Source organism: Cricetulus griseus, chromosome 3 (genome assembly GCF_003668045.3).
Source record: "Cricetulus griseus strain 17A/GY chromosome 3, alternate assembly CriGri-PICRH-1.0, whole genome shotgun sequence".
NCBI lineage: Eukaryota > Metazoa > Chordata > Mammalia > Rodentia > Cricetidae > Cricetulus > Cricetulus griseus.
The window spans coordinates 255,927,407-255,944,142 of record NC_048596.1 but is presented as its reverse complement, the minus strand read 5'-3'; the positions used below and the strand labels follow the sequence as shown (position 1 = coordinate 255,944,142).

Sequence of the window (16,736 nt, the reverse complement as noted above, 5' to 3'; positions counted from 1 at the left end):
CTTTATTTGAAAGTGCCTAATAGAAAGTGCCTCAAAGATTCATGGTCAAATTAGGCAGGACAAATAGTTACTTTCTCAGTAATATGAGAAGTCTTAGACAATTGGAGAAAATCAAGAGGTATTTTGTATCAAATAAAAATAATTGAGGCTTAGAAGTAAAAACCTAAGAGGTCCATGAAATACAAGACATCTTCTAAGTATTTCCACATGTTAAGTAGAGTCCTTCCTACCTTTCTTCCCACATTTTGCAATTTCTTGGGCCTAGGAAGCAGCTGTCAGAGAACTGGGTTATACACAGAGGAGACACTGGGAACAACTGCCCACAAACAACTGATGAGGGGGTACTTGGAGGGAACTGACAGATCCATTATTGATTCCTTGGAATGACCCTGCTGCAGATTACAGGACACAAATACTGTGTATCTTTTAAATTCCCCAACACTCATCTGGGATTGAGTAACAACTGAACACTTCACAGTCACTGCTAGAGCTCCCCAATTCTGTGTTCTGCAGAGACAGAAGTGAGTACAGAGTGCACAGCAACAGAACACACATAATGCCAGCCTACAAAGATATTTTCATACCAAATCCTATAGTGTAAGCACTGTAGGCCAGCATGAGACCAGTGCCATCTAGAGGCAGAAAACAGTGAGCTGCTCCATCATTGTCCGGGCTAGAAGATTTGTCATCAAAAACAAACAAACAAACAATCAAACAAACAAACTCTCCTTTATTTCCATTTTCAAAAGATTAATGTCTAGCAAATTGTATTTGTAATACTTTTTAAATTAAAGCCAGACATAACTGACACCACAGACATATAAACTCACTAAAGTGCCAGATGATTTTTTTTTCTGCACTTTTACCCTCAGTGGTATAATTTCTGAAAGCGATAAACAATGTCAGAATACAACCCCACGGAATCAAAAAGACAGACAACACAAACTACTGGCTTAGCTCTGCATTTGGAAGTTGCCAGCTCCTTACAATGCCAATAACAGCCCAAGAGGCTAGAGCAAGAAGGCTTAGAAATAAACAAAAGTGAATACAGGTAGCCATAAAGAGAAATTGAGCCAAAGAGTCTAACACTTGCTTGGGGACAACAGAAAGATACTGTCTTAAAAGAAAAAACAAAACAAAACAAAACAAACAACAACAAAAAAAACAAACACTTAGAGGTTGACTGCTGTGGTTTGAATCTTAAATGTTCCCTAAAGGCCTGTCTGTAAAGGCAGATCCCCAGCCTATGATCACTCCTGAAAAGCAGTAAAGGAAGCCCTGTTGTTGAGGCATATTCTTAAAGATTATGAAAGCCCAAAGGCTTTGCTTCCCACCTACCACAAAGTAAGCATCCTGCTGCATTAGACTTTTCCACCAGGATGAACTGTGTCACCACAGGACAAAACCAACAGGACCAAGTAACCAGAAACTAAAATAAGCCTTTTTTCAAATGCTGATATATCGTGGGACTTGTTATGGTAACAAAAAGCTGGCTACTACCTTAATTGTGATAAATATGCCATACTAACCTAATGTCTTTAATAGTGGGAAAACTGGTGTTAGGAGTTCTCTCTATTGTTAACAACATTTCTGCAACCAAAATCTATTCTATAATAAAAATGTGATTAAAACAATGAATATGAAGATGATACTCTCCTTTAACTGAAATGAGCAAGACAGAAAGAATTAGAGTCCTAAGAGTCACATCAAACTCACTATGAATGAAGATGAATGACCATGATTTTCCAATAGTTTCAGCACTAGCAAAAGTCTCTGGGTACCAGCAAGACCTCCAGAGCAGGGATCATCACCACAGTGCCTTCATCACCATATGAAGCACTGCAGATGCTCCATGCCATCCTTACCAATTACTTGATTAATTTAGAACTATCTCAACAAGCCCACACTGAGTAAAGAAGCACATTTGGGGGTTGAAAGTTTTAACAGTTCTATCCAATTAACATCAAACACTACACTAAAAACACATTCCACTCCTTAGAATATCTATTTCCACCCATCTATCTATCTACACTTGGAAAAAATTGCTGGCCCTGCCCACTTCCTGGAGAACAGAAGCCATCCAATAGGAAAGCCCTCGATCCCCTTCCCTATCTTTGATGCAGCCAGGCCTGAATTCTTTACTCTTCCTTCCTTGATTGTAAAGTAGGTAATTGTTCTTTGAAGCACAATTTCCTCTAGGCAGGCTCTAGACCATATCCCTCCTCTGCCTTCTAGACACACTGTGCCCCATCACTGTGTCCCTGGACTTCTTACTTTAAAGAGTTCATGTCGTCAGTTCTATGCCCACTGTCCATGTCTGGCTCTTCACATCAACAAACACATTCAATTCTTCCCTCTAAACAAGTGAACCAAACAAATGAAAACGGCTGTTAGGACAGATAATGTTCCCCAGTCATGTGTTCACAGAGAGGGTGCTCACCCCTTTGCCATTTTCCTCACTGCTTCTCTTTCCCTCTACCGTCACTATGTATTTGTAATCCATGAGCCTCATGGTCAGCTTTCTATAGTCCTTCATCTGAACACTGTGCCTTAGATGAATGGATTCACCTCATGATTCCAGCTTTCAATGCCTTTGAGTTTAGATGCCACAAGTTCTTGGGCACCTTCTCCAAAAAGTACACTACCCCAAAAGCTGTGCTGGGACCCAAGTATATACCTGCCTATAGGGTGTCTCCATGTGCAAATTCTCCATCTAAACATAGCCTAGGCTCAATTCTCTTTCCTGTTACCATCATAAAATGTACTTCTCTCGTAACCCTTCATTCTGCAAATGGTACCAAGAAAACAGTGCTAGGGCTCTTACTTTTCCTTTCCTCCTTCAAGTATCATTGTACCTATCATCTTGCCATCTCCATTTCCAGGCCTGCACTCAACCAGTCTTTTGGGATGTAACCATTTCCTCATATGTCTCTCCAACACTAATTTTTTTTTGTTTGTTTTTTTTGTTTGTTTGTTTGTTTGTTTTTCGAGACAGGGTTTCTCTGTGTAGCTTTGGAGCCTATCCTGGCACTCGCTCTGGAGACCAGGCTGGCCTTGAACTCACAGAAATCTGCCTGCCTCTGCCTCCTGAGTGCTGGGATTAAAGGCTAGCAACACCAAGTCCAGGTTCTCCAACACTAATCTTACATGGTGCTGCTGCCCTTGGCATTTACTACCCAAAAATGTCAACTTGACAGTCTTACTCTTATTACTGGAAATTACTGAAGACCTCAACTTTTTTTTTTTTTAACTGAAGTTCAAATGCCCAGTAAGTTTTACACAGGAAGCCCTTCGTGAAGTCACTCATGCCTCTCTCTTTATGTCCATCACCTACCATTTCTCCATGTGCCAGGCACTCCGTATTACATGTTCCAAGGATGGGTCACAATTGTCATATTGTGCTGTCAAATATGCTACTCCTATTAACTTTTCTGCAACCATAATTTTTTGTTCAAGATTCTTCAAAATACCTTCTTTATTTTTATACCAGAAGTGATTTCTAATTTCTATGTGCTGACCATGTTTCTCAGAGTGCTAATTGCTTGGTATGGAGCCTGTAATTTGTTTTATCTTTCACAAGGCAATGAACAAGGAACAGTGTTTAGTCAAGATCTTCTTTCATACCAACTCTGCTTAGGATTAGGTTCCCAAGAACATCGAACACAAAGGCAAATTATATCCAGCTCAGCTCAACCAAAGCCTATGGAGAGATGACCTCTGAGTCCCAGGACAGGGCAGAATTATAGAGAGTGATGGATATGTAACATGCAACTCCAGTAAGTACTACCTCATCTATCAACCCTTGGCTCAGAAAGAAAGAAGTAAGAATCCCCTCAAAACAGAATCACATGCACATACAGGAACTCCCAGGCCTTCACATCCCATGAATGCAGCAAGCGAATTCAATTATATTATTCAAATCCGACTAAAGCATTTCAGCAAATATTAAGTATTCAAATCACTTTGGAGGATGGATTGGGAGATTTTATATTAAGGGGATAGCAGACTCATCTAAGTGGATTTGAGCTGCTAATTTCCAAGGTTTTTAATTTCTTTAAACAACTGGGATCATCTGCTTCTCACTGGGGAGGACTTGTGTTTGAAAGGGCCAGTTAAACACCACTCTGTCCTCAGGTCTCTGTGGGAAGTCCATTCTTGCTTCAGCTAATTGACATCGAACCAGCTTTGTCTTTCCTTGGATTTTCTGTAATGCACCACATGCCAATTAATCAAATTACAGAGATCAGCACAGGGGAGGGAACAAACTGAAACTGTGTATTGCAAGAAACAGACTCAATTCTCTCCCTGCTGCTATCTTATTTCCTCTCCCTGTAATGAGACTTTGTGGCAGTGGAATAAGGCAAAGAGGTCCCAAATAGGCCATGTTGGATACTGTAACTGAGAAACAATGACTGACACACAGCCAAACCAAATGTTGCCTGTCAGGGTATCCCGGGTATCCAACATCCAGTGATGGATCCAACTTCCACTGGGCACACTCTTCTCGCTTCAGTCTAAACTTAAGAGAATGGTCATCCTTCATTCAAAGTGACTTTCATTTCCAAACCCACATGATCTACCCAAATCTTCCAGCTTCTATAATATAAAACTTAACTTGAATAGTCAGGTCCCAACCTGAAGATGTATTCCTGAGATGCCACATTCACAAAAATTCTCAGGGAGGCAGACAGGCTCATCAAGCATGACTCCATAGAGCCATCTTCTTGGGAGAGCTGAGGCTGCCCTCCAAGATTACCCAATGCAGCACCATCAGGAGTTCCTGAACCCTCGACCACCCCGAATACCCTGCTTCCAGTTGTCCTCCTACTTTTAGTAATTCTGACACAGACTTTATAGCACCTTTCTTCTCTTGTTGGTTCTCTGTATCCCAGGGATACAGATGGGAGAATTTTGCTCTGGCATACACATTAATAGCAAAGAAACTTTAATACATTAAAGAAAGGAAGGTAGAGACAGCTGTACACAAAGACATATTCAATGTGTGTACTTGCTTGGATAAAAAGCAAGCATGGTAACTGAGATGATGATTCAGTCACCTACCAGTGCCTATGATCCCTGTGCTGGGAAGTGGAGAGAGGATAGTCTAGGGTGGGCTTTAACAGCCAGAGTCTAGCCAAATCAGTAAGCATTAGGTCCAATGGGAGACACTTTCTCAAAAATTAGGGTGTAGAGCATCACTGAGAAAGATACCTAATAGTCACCTCTGTCTTCCACAAGAACACACAGAACACGCATGCACAAAAAAACAATAATCAGCAATGGCAACAACAAAAATACTACATACCCATGTGAACTGGTTATCAAGACTAACAAAGTTTAAGGGAGAAAAGAACACCCATTCTGCTTCCTCCTATAGTAGATAGAAATAAATATTACAGAGACCCACCCACAACTGAAAAATGTGCAGAGGGTAAAAGACTTTAGAACACTCAGTCCTAAAAAAAAAAAAAAAGTCTTCATCAAATCATTCCCCTCAGGACTCAGGAAACCCCAAAGAGGAGGTAAGAAGATTATAGGTGTTTTCACGGCATTTCTGTATGTGTGTGTCTCTGCATCTATATGTGTTTCTTGTGCTTTTCTTTGGCTCTTTTTCTTCTGTTTGTTTTGTCAATCTTGTTTGGTTTTTATTTCATCTTATTATTATTTTTTATCCCTGTTTGTATTCTAATGAGAGAAAGAAGCAGTATGTGTTTGGGTGGATGGGGAAATGGCAAGGATGTATCCAGTACAAGTTGGGGGATAGAAAACCATAATCAGAAAATATTAAATGAAAAAAAAACTATTTTCAATAAAGCAAAGATTATAGAAAGGACGGAAAAAGGGAGGGGGAGAGAAGGAGGGAAGGAAAAGGGGAGAGAAGGAAGGAAGCAAGTAAGTAAGCAAGGAAGGAAATACGAACAAGGTGAGAAGGTGGAGGAATCTTGAGGACACCTGAGCTTCTATGGGTCCTGTTGTTCTAGAGAACCACAATCAACATAAACAAACTCCTAATCCTTGAGACTCACTTGGAAAGCTGGAATCCCCACAATTCTTCTGAATGAAACTAGCAGCAGATCTCATTGATGTCCTGTGTTGCTGCAGGTTCCAAACACTGATGGAGCCTATCAGTAATAAATCACTAGTACAGATGATTCATTGTGGATGAATTTGTTGTAGATTGCATGATAAATCCTACAGTATATATCAACATATGATAGAATCAATATCTAACAATCTGATTCTAAAATGATATTTTTGGCACCAGAGTTCAAATAATCATTTATACCATTAGTGGCAAAGCAGGTGGATGCATGTTCTACACAGTCCCACCACAAGTCCTCCATGGTGAGACGAGGCACATTCTACATGGGGAAAGAATCAAGGTGACTCACTCAATGTCATTTAACCGTATTTAGTAGTCAATGACCTTAAAAATTGAAAATTTAGAATTATCAACCAAGAGAATGTAAACCCGTTTTCCCTTAAAATTCATCTTCTCACTCAGAATCCTTATGGTAAGAAAATTCGTAATGTTTACCTGGCTCACAAATCTTAAATAACACAAACAACAAATTGTATAAATTTCAAAACTTAACAGGGCTCCAAGGATCAGTGTGTATTGGATGCCCTTAACTCTCAGTACAGTGGGATACAAGTGTCGACACTGCCAGGAGAAGCCTCTCACCTACCACCTACCAATTTCCCAAGCTAAGTATGTGAAATGATGCCAGTTCATCCCCGCTAACAGCATCAAGGTATATGTACCACACAGAGATGTCCCCAGCAAAGTGTGAAGTCTACCGTACAAGAGTGCGAAAACACTGTGAATATATTTCTGCCACTTTCACACTTCACTTAGGCTACCAGAAAAGACACTGTTACTGTATTTATATGGATTCAATAAAACCTAAGGAGACCTCTTGGACTTCTGTAATAGCACAATGTAACTGGCAGCCATTTTCTTGACATGTTGGAGGAATAAGATGAAAGGACCTCAACTGCTTCTTTTGAGGCTATTACTGGCCCCAGAGCATAGGTGCCCACTATTCAGTGCATCTCATGGTCTGTCATCATTCCATGTACTGAGAAGCAGTATTGAAGAAACCTACACACTAATTATACCCAGAAACTTTAAATTAGTATTCACAACAAATAGTTTGTTTCTCTAGGTGTGACTTTTCCATATCAACCCACTTATTGGATGAATAACAGCCTGTCTCCAAAAATGTGTCTATACATGATGGCAAGGGAATACACCCACTTTGCCAGTTGTTGCTGTATTGCTTCTCCAAATTCAAGCAATCCCTCTTTGTCTGCTCTGTGAGAACATGGCGGGCCCCTGAAATATTTTTCTTTTGCCAACTGACACAATGTGAAGCAGTTGATAGAGGCTGCTGGAGACACATCACAAAGGAAGGAATTCTAAGTCCCTTTGGCTGCTCTGCTTTGCAGTGAGGGCAAGAAGGCTCCCTCAGAGACCAGCAGCTTCCTCCAGTCCCTCTCCGACATTTGCTAGCAATTTTCTTGCAGGTAATGTTCCCAAGACAGCCTTTTCTAAAATGGTTATTTTCATCAAATTCTGTGTGGTTTCTTCCTCATGGCTGAGTCCTTACTACACTTGCTCAGATGGAAGGAGAAATAGCTCTAAGAATGTCTGACTAGAAGAGTAGACACATGAATCACCATGTATTTAAGTGTGTTACTCACCATCTTTTGCAGGGCGCAAACCGATACTCTGGACAGAAGGAGACATCCAAGTTCTATACCTACTAACAGTAGCTCTGTTCAGGATTCTTGTCAACAAAGAAGACACAAAGACAGTCTGGAGCCCTCAAGGAACCTACTAATCTGGTGGGGACACCAGGGATAAACAAAGGGATATTTCAAGACAGTAAGCTACACAATGCAACAGTGAGCACCAAGAGCTCATATATAAGGCTGCATGGGTATCAGGCTAGAGGCTATAAAGCTTATCTTAGTGCAATCAACAATGCATTATCTGCAAAAGCCCTATGCCATAGAAAAGACTGGTCTAATCAAATGTGCCTCTAAATCCCTCAATGTCTTCCAATAATAGGTACTACCCCATCACATGAGCTATGGATTCTTGTGATCGGTAATTTCACTATCAAAGAAAAAGGAGGTAAACATCTGGGTAAAGAGGGAAAAAAAATTTAAAAAAGCTGTTTCTAGTAAGCATGTCGTTGACAAGAGCCCTGCCTAAAAGATTTTTAAAGAAGAGATTAGAGAAATGTGGTGACTGTAATCTATCAAGGCGAAATTAAAATGCCCTCAATAAAACTCCTCCACATGAGGCTATTAGGGAAACCCAATAACCTCACAGTGGAAAATAAATAACCATCACTCACTAAAAGACAGAAAAGTGATTTGGGGCTGAAAGCAGAAATAAAGAGAGTACCTTTGTCTCACAGTAAGAGTGACAGTGGGGAAGCCCAGAGAAAGAAGCCCAAGAATAGAAGGGTTCTAATGAACCATCTGGAATGAAGGCAACAGTATCAAAGCAGGAGAAGAGAAACTAATAATAACTAGTAGTGGCTTCTACAAGCCATCTATACTGGAGGTCAGAGGGGTGTTTAAATGAAGGATATACACTCCACTATGCTTCAAATGAAGGGGACACTCCACTTGAAATCATGACAACCAAGGGGTACAACTGAAGGAATAATGCCTTCTACAATGCCTTCAGAAAATGCTCAATGACCTTTTAAAAGGTGGTGAATGGTATATGGACTTAACACAGACATCTTGATGAAGTGCTATTTCAATAAATGTGTTCTAGTTAAAGTTACATCAAAGCTTTCTTAGTATACCTTCACATATCTCTCCTATAAAAGCATTTCTTTGTTTCAACATCAATATTCATGAGTTATATGCTTATATTAAAATATTTATAACTTCCTCATAAATTGTGTCTTCATTTATTAAGACTTAAAGTTTTGTACTTTACAAAAAAATAAGAATTTCAGGCTGGAGAGATAGCTCAGCCATTAAAGGATAAGCTCACAATCAAAAGAAAAAGAATCTCAAAAACATTCTAAGGAGTAAGGTAAGCACGTCTTTATAAACAAATAAATAATGCTTTTTTGACAGTTGCAGGTATGAATTTAAAATACTATTTCTACACTTGATAAAAGAAAGTAACCTAGCCCTCAAGAAAGTATGAAAGACAAACATAAGTAAATACAATTTTATGAAACTACACTGCTATTGTGGTTTCAGTTTTCCTGTAAGATCAATAATATCTATGACTAACAAGGAATCAAAACAGATGCACACATTATTACATACTGTAATTTTAAATTATGCATATGAGTGGCTTTTGAAACTAATTAAGACAGAGTGGCAAGTCTCTGCAAATGGGATAAAACTTGGAAGCGGTGACTGCATATGTGCATGTATGGACAAAAATCCAAATACACCTCCCTCGAAGCATGCGGCGGCGGAGGATGCAAACAAGCTTAGGAAACTCAGACTGTGCAGCCTTGACTGAAGCACAAACTTCAGGTTGCCCGTCTCCTCCACAACTCCACAGTTCACTAGCACAGACTACGAGTGCAGGCAGCTGGGAAAACTGGACAGAGCACCTTTAATCACAGTAGGAGACAGAACAGCTCTGAGCACTGCTCCAGGTATGTATTTTTAATTGATATTTTTAATCAAACTACATTGACGCAGGATTTGTATGACGGACTCTCAGGTGGATCTGTCAAATATTTGCCAATCTTACAATAGTTTTAAAGCTATAAACAGTGGTTTCTTGTCTCCAGATCTCCTATAATCCTAGGAAACATGATAATCTGACCAAGGTGCAAAGAGTGTAACACTTATTTACACATTCACTCCTTCCTCCTGATGGGTCAACGCTGTCCTGATTCTTTGTTTCGCATGTACAAGAGTGTTGTTTTTCATAGTTACATCACACAGTTCATTTCTATCAATATCTCACTATGATGTCCACCCTCTATATTTTAAAACATAGTAAATCATGCATACGAAAGATGTAAATGTATCATGTTTAAAGAAGGAAAACCCGTCATCTGTGTCCTTGCCATCCATACCCACTTTTAGAAAGAAAATTAGCACCGACAACTTGGAAAGCCCTCGAACACAAGTCTAATCACATTGGGTCATTCCTCAGATGGAAAATATTTAATTTTTGTGTTTGCCACTCTCTTGTTTTGCTTTGCAACCTCTCAACATATATCTGCTCACTTTTTCAAACTACAAATAAAACTTATTACTACCAAAGATTCTGTAGCTTTCTTTTACTTATTGCTCAATACTGCTTCTCCTATCTATTACACTGACAGAGGTATAGTGTTCATTTCTACCAGTTCATGATGCTGTAGAAGCATATAAATACATGCCAATTTAGTTCACTAAATTGGTATTGTTCCAGTTTTCACCTAAGTCTAATAGTATTATAAAAACTTAATATCTACTTTCTGGTAGATGAGACACAACCAGACAAGGCTTACCTTTATGGCGTCAATGTAGTCTGACCATAACTGGCCATGGACAGAGGCTTCCATGGCAAAGGTTAATGTAATCATCGTCAACATTTTTTCCTTCCTGGGGCTTTTACCCTCAAAGAATCTCATATTTCAGATATTAAATTCCACCAAGATAAGAACAATAACCTCCTACAATTTCTTCCACAGTTTTTAAAGACTTTCATTTCATAAACAGATTAAGTCACCCAGAAAAGAATTTTGCATCCACTGAGAGACCAAGATCATTTTCCAATGGATAACTGTTACAGAACAATTAAGACAGAATTTAGTATCTTCCCATTTTTGTAACTTCACTCCTATTTTGTAAGTTCATAAATATAAGTATGATTATTTCAAAAGTCTCTACTTTTTTAATAAATGTAATTATGTATTTACTTCTTTTTACATCCTAGCCACAGTTTCCCCTCCGTCTTCTCCCAGTCCCTCCCCCAACACTCCCCTCTGTTCCCACCCCCCAATTAACACCCCCTCTGTTTCTGTTTATAAAAGGGCAAGTCACCCATGAGTACAATAAAACATAACACATCAAGTTACAGTAGAAAAAGTCTCTATTTTATTAACTTTCTGCCACTCCTAAACCATTTTTTTTTAAATTTATTTATTAGTTCTAGTTAGGGAACAAACTTGTTCGCATGTAAGTCCCTTCTCCCTCTCCCTCCCCTCACCCCATCCCTCCTCCCCCACCCCAGCCTACCCCCACCCCATCCACCCACCACTCCCCAGGCAGGGTAGGGCCCTCAACGGGGGCTCTGCAAAGTCCACCAAATCTTCCTGTGCTGGTCCTGGGCCCTTCCCCATGTGTCCAGGGCCAGAGTGTAACCCTTCACGTGGGATGGGCTCTCAAAGTCCCTTCTTGCACCAGGGAAAAATACTAATCCACCACCAGAGGCTCCCTGGAGTACACAGGCCTCCTTATTGACATCCATGTTCAGGGATCAGTCTTATACTGGCCTCCCAGACAGCATCTGGGGTCCATGTGCTCTCCCTTGTTCAGGCCAACTCTTCCTGTGGGTTTCTCCAACCTGGTACAGACCCCCTTCGCTCTTCATTCCTCCCTCTCTTCAACTAAATTCCCGATTTCAGCTCAGTGTATATCAGTGGATGTCTGTCTCTGCTTCCATCAGCCACTGGATGAGGGCTCTAGGATGGCATAAAGAGTAGTCATCAATCTCATTTTAGGGGAAGAGCTTTTAGGTTATCCTCTCCACCATTGCATGGATTGTCAGATCGTGTCATCCTTGTAGATCTCTGGAGATCTCCCTGGTTCCAGATCTCTTCTCGGGACCTATAGTGGCTCCCTCTGATATGGTATCTCTCATCCTGCTCTCTCTCCTCTATTCTTCCCCCAACTCAATGTTTCTGCCCCTCCATTTCCTCTCCTCTCCTCCTCTTCTCTTGCTCTTATTGTAGCAGCTCCTTCCCCCCCATCCTCATGCCCCCAATTAGTTCAGGAGTTCATGCCACTTCCATTCCTGGGGACCATTTATCCCTTAGAGTCCTTCATGTTTCCTGGTTTCTTTGGTGAAGAGGACTGTAGGCTGGTAATCCTTTGCTCTATGTCTAAAATTCATATATGAGTGAGTACATACCATGCTTGTCTTTTTGTGACTGGGTTACCTCACTCAGGATGGTTTCTTCTAGTTCCATCCATTTGCCTACAAATTTCAAGATTCCATTGCTTTTTTCTGCTGAGTAGTACTCCATTGTATAAATGTACCACATTTTCTCAATCCATTCTTCAGTTGAGGGGCATCTAGGTTGCTTCCAGGTTCTGGCTATTACAAACAATGCTGCTATGAACATGGTTGAACATATGTCCTTGTTGTATGAACATGCACTATTTGGGTATATGCCCAAGAGAGGAATGGCTGGATCTTGAGGTAGACTGATTCCCACTTTTCTGAGCAACCACCATACTGATTTCCAAAGTGGTCTTACAAGTTTGCAATCCCACCAGCAATGGAGGAGTGTTCCTTTTTCTCCACATCCTCTCCAGCATAGATTGTCATTGGTATTTTTGATTTTAGCCATTCTGACAGGTGTGAGGTGGTATCTCAGAGTTGTTTTGAGTTGCATTTCTCTGATGGCCAAGGATACTAAACCATTTTTACAACTATAAATTGCATGTCTTAATATGTAGTAAAGAGAACCCTTTTTACTTAACACTGTGCCTTGAATTTTACAACCAGTCCTCTTTTCCAATTCCCAGTAGACATTGTCAGATTTCCATGAGGCAGAAGAATTACCATCTTCATGGCATTGTTTTTTACGTACAAAACTACGTATATATGGCATATCTTTTTTTTCTCCTTTTATTATATATTTAATGGCATTTAACCATTTTATTCATAACTATTTTGAGTAGTTTATGTAGTAGTTATGACAGGACTTCAAAGTTTCAAGTGGCAATGTGAATGGAATCTTTATGATATTACATTTTCCATTTGTTATTGCTTATGATAAGAAATATTAATGTTTCTACATTTTCCTTGTGCCCAATACCCTTGTTGAACTGATTCCTAGTCCGAGTAAGTCTGGAAATTCTATTAAATTTTTGATATGCATTTGTGTCATATGAAAGAAAACAGCTTGAGCTCCTATTATCCATCGTTTCTACCTTCTTTTCTTACACACACACAGACACACAGACACACAGACAGACAGACAGACACACACACACACACACACACACAAGGATGGATCTGTGTATAGGTATGTACATTTATTTGAGTACAAGTGCATGAGGAGGCCACAGGCATTGGATGCCCCTGAAGCTGGAGGGTAGTTGTAAGCTGCTTGACACAGGTGATGGGAACAGTATACACTTTTAACCACTGAGCCATGTCTCCAGCCTTTGGGTTCTCTTTCTTTCCATTTTGAGGAGGCTTTGGAATTCAATAATGAGTAGAATCAGGGAAGCAAGTGACTCTGAATAGAGGCTGATTTTGATAGCAACATGCATAATGATTCATCATTAGTTACGGCAGGGCTGAAAGTGACTGACATATCATCTGCAAAGTTCAGGAAGTTCCTTTATAGTCTTAGTTTGCTGAAGTTTTTACCATGAATCATTAAATGTATTTTTAATACTATGAGATAAATAAATATCAAATTATTTTCTACATCCATTAAGATAATCAGATGCTTTTTCTCTTTGTATGTGTTAAAACGGTAAAATACAATATGGAATGGGAGAATATTGAATTGAATTTGTAAATATTTCATTCAATAAATGTTTGTCTGTTAATTAAAACAGAATGACTGCTCTCCATAAAGTTAAATTTCCAAAGTTTCCTTTTAATTTAGCATGAATATAAACAGGTATGACCTCATAAGATGAACTTGATGGATAGCTTTTTTTCTCCTTTATAAAACAATTTACATGCAAATAGTTTGGTAAAAACATACGGAAAATGAAGACGCTATCAACTCCAGATTTAATGTCTTTCAGGTTTCTATTGTCTGTCATTTATCCACTTTTCTTTAATGTGTCCTAACTTTAAAATGAATTGGTGTCTGTGTTCCCATGAAAGAAGGGTCACCTTACAGAACACACTGAGCCAATGTCACTTTGACTGACTGGTCTCAAAGATTTCTGTGTTTTCATTTTATAAGAGATAACTCTTAAACACATGTAAACACACAAAAAAAGATAACTCTGCATGCAAACAATACACAAGAAAATTACATTTACACCAATCCTCTTACATCCACCATAAAATGCCAAAGCCCCCTCTAACATCATTATGAAGAAAATCTCAAACCCTGCATTTTCCATGCTAGTGTTTCAATATGCATCTCTAAAATAAAGACTTTGCAAAAAAAGCTTACATTCTCATCACATTTTAAAAATAAAAAGAGCTTACTTTCAGGAGTTTCATTAGTATTCAAATTTCCAACCACATTAAACAATGTTTCCCTTTTTCTGTTAAGAAAAAAAAATATTTTGCCTTGGTAAGCTCCACACATTAGGATCAGACAAGCCAATCCTGCCCTCATCCCTAAGTTCCATTTCCTAATATTTTTGTGTTTCTTGCCATTTGCTTGAACTGTCATTCATTCAATTGAGTGACACTTCCCAAACTAAACCAAAGGGATAGTTTTAGATTTCCAGTGGGTTATGAACAGAGCCATGGGCCTACTGCACACAGCTCCACACACAGAACGCACAGGAAGCACATAAGAGCACATGAAGCCCTCCACACTCTCTCCAACAAAAGATGTCCACTAACAACATGGTAGAAAATGATAACCTCAACTCTCCAACACCTCCCACTGCTTAAACATTTTCAAGTGCTTGCTTTGGTTTCCTTCAACTTCATTCTGCAGGTCACAGTCTGAGCAGTCTTGCTGCCATTCCCCATGGTCAGCATTTGGAATACCACGTCTCTGTGGCATACCCTCATCTGCTCCTCTCCTCTTTATAGTTCCTATAATATGATAGATGGAGCCAGAGCTTGACTGTGTTCCAATCCAACTGCCATGGCAAGTCTTTATAGTCAGAGTCGTGCCACTCCCCCATCAAGAGACAAACCTCTGATAGGCATCTCCTTTGGGTGTGCAAAGAGTACGCAAGTGTCTGCCAGTGTGCATGCACTTTGAGGCAAGAGATTAACCCAGAATGTCATTTCTCAGGTACCATTCACCTTGTTTATTCAGACCATCTCCCACTGACCTAGGGCTTATCATCTGAGGCCCAGGGATCCTGCCACCTCTGCCTCAGCGGCACTGAGATTTCAAGTGCATGCTTGCACTTCTAGCTTTTGTAAAAAGATGATGTAACTGGTATTAGGGATAGAACTCAGGACCTCATACTGGCAAGACAAACACTTTACACCCCAAGCTCCCTCCTGAGCCTGACTGATTCTCTTCCTGTGATGGTGGGAATCACTGATGTTTAGTCTTACCAATGTTATGAGTACATCATGTCAAAGTGCCACGAGCATTTGGTAATGCAAGGATTGCTCTCTGAGCAGTTCTTTAGGAAGGTCACTTTTTCCAGGCACTACTGTATTCTTCTTTAAACTCATTCTCTAACACAGTTCAGAACTTTCAGCTGTCACAAATGACTTCCTACACAAGGATGCTCTTAGGGGAACCCTGTCATCTAGTTAAGTCTGGATTGTGTAGATTTTAGTTTTGCTGTTCTGGGCCCAGTTTTCTGCAAAGACTAGCGGATATCCAGAACTGTGCACCCATTGACCTATTTTTTTTAGAACAATGTGGCATACTTGTAATATTTTAAAAACAAATACTGATTTCATTAACTGTAAATAACCTGTAAATAGAGATAAAACACAGAATTTATAAAGATATATTGTTTGTTGATAAAATTTTCTGACTTCTCTACCTTTATTCGTTTTGTCTAGATAATCCACAGGTCTCTGACTGAAAGAAATCATTTCACATCTCTGACCATGGCCATGAATTTTTCAAACTCGACCTTTAAATCACCAGTGTTGCTTCATGTATCAAAATTATGAAGAGTTGCAGAAGAAAGTTCATAATTCAGAAGGCTTCTTAGATTACCTATTTCAGGCTTCATCCAATTTGTCTTTTCTTCTATAAATTCTCTTTCTAATATTAATACTGCCACATCTGACACCTTTGGGGAAGCATCTGCTGGGCAAACCTTCCTGTCCCTCACCCCACCCTCTGGGGCAGTTCTGTTTCAGGTTCTCTGAACATCCAACCTGACTGATCACACATTTCTTCACCTACCAATATTAGCATGGGAATATTCATACATTAGAACTAATACTAAACTGATAATTTGGGCTTTCTTTCTTTTAATCCTGACTTCTATTGAACTTCAATCTTTTTCTCCATTACTTCTTTTTCTGCATTTTTTCTTTTCTCCCTCCATTGATGCCAAAGGCACAGATTAAATGCCAATCTTCACTTCAACTAAGTGTGGGTTACTCAGTGTTTCTTTGTGTCCTTTCTCAGGATCACAGCTTCTGCAGACTTACCTGTTAATTACTCTGCCAAAATTGTTAACAGACATTAAAGTCTTAGTCATAGAGAAATAAACAAAAACAAGGAAAAACACTTTTCTCAGGTAAAGAATAGAGATTGAGAATCAAAACTTCAACTGGAATCCAGTTGGAGAGAGGGAGGAATGATGAGCAAAGGGGCCAGGGCCATGCTGGGGAAACCCACAGAAACAGCTGACCTGAGGAAGAGGGAGCGACAGCTAGA

At 39.6% G+C, this 16,736-nt stretch overlaps 1 protein-coding gene across 10 annotated transcripts in view; it reads right to left on the bottom strand.

Moving 5' to 3' along the window:
• Fars2 (phenylalanyl-tRNA synthetase 2, mitochondrial) overlaps positions 1 to 16,736 on the bottom strand; it is a 426,758-nt gene that overhangs the window by 311,882 nt on the left and 98,140 nt on the right. The window lies entirely within an intron of this gene.